At 48.8% G+C, this 2,656-nt stretch overlaps 1 non-coding gene across 1 annotated transcript; it reads left to right on the top strand.

The window, feature by feature from the left end:
* Window positions 1-2,346: 2,346 nt before the first annotated feature.
* TRNAQ-CUG lies at window positions 2,347-2,419 on the top strand. Its single transcript has one exon. It is a non-coding gene; the product is annotated as a tRNA-Gln (tRNA).
* Window positions 2,420-2,656: the final 237 nt, after the last annotated feature.

The following is a 2,656-nucleotide window of genomic DNA, read 5'->3' as shown; positions in this document are numbered from 1 at the left end:
TGAGTGCAAAAGTCGTTGGCGGCTTGCACAGCGCCAAGAGTTTAACCTGTGAGGCAGGAGGCAGCTGATGCCTGCAGCAGAGCTCCCAGAAGTTATTAAGGGACAGAGACTCCTCAATGCCCTTAGTAACAAGGGTTTGGGGTTCACAGAGGCCAGTAAGGGGGTCACTATGTTGGCCCTATATCCCTGGGTGTCAGGTCGCTGTGCCACTTTGATCTAGAGCTCTGATCCCACCAACCAATCAGCAGCCCACAGCCTCCCCCTGGGTCTGCCCCACCTGGTTCCTCCTTACAGGCCGACCTTACCCCCCTTCCAGCCCCGGATTCGCCCCCTAATCATCCTACTGCCACTTAGAGCCACAGCCGTGGAGGTGCTGAAGGAGGAAGGGGTGACTCTAGGGTGGGGTTCTTCTCTAAAGATGGCTGGCAGAAAGGTGGTGCTCAGCTCTGTCAGCGACCTACCCAGTTGCCTCGCTGACAGGGGATGCAGACATTTCTGTAAGGTGCATTAAGGGACCATTTGGCTTTGAAGCAAATGCGAGGAATGTGCATTTATGAGAGGGAATTTCCATCTCTTCATTAGTTGTGCATCAGGTGTTACCAGATTTGCTCCTTACTTTGGGGTATGCTCATTTATTCGGGTTACTTTTCTGGAGAAGGGGATTCTGTAATTCTGTCAATGTGCTGCTTGTGTCACTTTGTGTGTTCATATGGAGCTCTACTCCTCCCTTCTACAAGTCCCCCCCCCCCAATGGAGCTATCCTGCAGGACCTAGGTTCCCTAGGGCTGGGTTTCTCCAGCCCAAGAACCGGATGAACACACCCACACACCCACACACACATTAACAGAGCAAGTCTGAGCGGACCGGGTCAGTCAGCACTGTCAAGCTGACCCCTTATATGTCCCTGGACTCACTGGGCTGGATGAAGCAGCACTTTCAAGCTGACTCTCCTTACATGCCCCTGGGCTCCATGGACTGGGTCAAGCAGCACTTTCAAGCTGTTACCCTTATGGGCCCCAGATTCAGCACGTCCCTATCCCCACTCTCACATCACCATTGTACTGGCAGTAACTTACTTGATGAGCAAACCCCACAGTATTCTGGGCACTGCAGGGATCTTTAGCTTAGGTAAAAGAAGCGTTGCTGCAGAGTGAATGGGGGAAAGCTAAAAACACAAAAGGGTAAGGTTCAGCAAGAGAGAGAGAAGCAACCAGCTTAACCATACAAGTTATTTATTGAATACTGGTGATAACTACACAAGGAGGCTAAACCAACATAACATACATTATTAAAGGATAATACCTAAGGTAGACAGGAAAAATGAAAAGAGAGAGAGAAAGGGGATCTCACCACTCCCTGAAGCCTGAACTGGTCGGGGTTCCCAGATGATGCTGGTAGTTGAGGGTCCTGAGGGCAGGAGGCAGGCAGAGTCCCCAGCACAATCAGTCAGGAGAGTATGGGCTTGCTGGCTGTACCTTGAACTCACCCACCGTATACCCCGCATTGGGGACATGACAGACTGTGTATATGTATATGCCGTCCAATACCAAAACGCTAACATCCCCCTACAACCTGTATGTTACCCCCAATGACTCAATAACTGACGCCTCAAACACTTTGTATCATCTATTTTTAAATATTCTCTAATAAACTGATGCAGAGTTTGGATCTAAGCATCAGAACCCTGACTGGAGGATGAGTAGGGATTTTTGTAGAGAAAATACAATTGTTCAAGGGAGAACAATATATTTATTTATAGGTAAGGCTGATAACTCAAGGGTTTTCTTTAGACTAGACAAAAGGAGCTGATCACTAAGGACATGAGAACATAAGAACTCTTGGCTATGGGTGGTGTTTTCTTCCAGGGAGCTCACAATGCCACTAGGCAGCTTCACTATTTGGATATCAGTTAGGGATTCATTACTAGAATTGGTCTGGTAATTGCTGAGCTGGGTGTGTGCAGACATAGGTTCATTAGCATCTGGAGCAGAGATTCCCATGATGCAGTGCTTCCCTGCTTTTTCTGGTCCCAGAATTCAGTGTGGTTCTTGGCTTTCCATTCCGTATGCAATTTGAGATGTCTTCCTGTTCCATCTTTCATGCAGATGAGGCTAGGGGAGTTGTCTCTGCTCTCCATTCTGTATGCTAATGGGGATGTCTTAATCTTGTCACCCTTGTCAGGAGGGGTCTAGGTGTGTCTCCCAACACCCTTCCCTGCTCTCTGCATGTTTTTTTCTCTGATGGGTTTTGGTTTAAGCAGACGCTGGGGGGGGGGTGTCTTTCATGAGTCAGGCTGGATACTGCACCCTGGTTCCACAAGAACACAGAGATGGCTGGTGTCACAGGGCCCTGGTGGCCTAATGGATAAGGCATTGGCTTCTGAAGCCAGAGATTGTGGGTTCAAGTCCCATCTCGGGTGAAAAACTACTTTCTTCCTGTGTATTGCAAGGAAACCTTGCTCTTTCTTTCACTAAAAAAGCTGGGAGATGTTTGAACACAAAAGTCCTGGATCTTGGGAACAATCACCAAGGATATTATAAGGCTCAGTCTGGTGACCTAATGGATGCAACCACATCCCCCTATCCCAGGACAGTCCCATCTGAGAAGCAGAATCCATAGAGGGACATTCCCCTCCTGCCCTGACAGGCGGGCTGTG

This window comes from Mauremys mutica, unplaced genomic scaffold, assembly GCF_020497125.1.
Source record: "Mauremys mutica isolate MM-2020 ecotype Southern unplaced genomic scaffold, ASM2049712v1 Super-Scaffold_100365, whole genome shotgun sequence".
Taxonomy (NCBI): domain Eukaryota; kingdom Metazoa; phylum Chordata; order Testudines; family Geoemydidae; genus Mauremys; species Mauremys mutica.
Note: the sequence above shows the minus strand (reverse complement) of the source record. Positions and strands in the feature narration are given on the sequence as shown.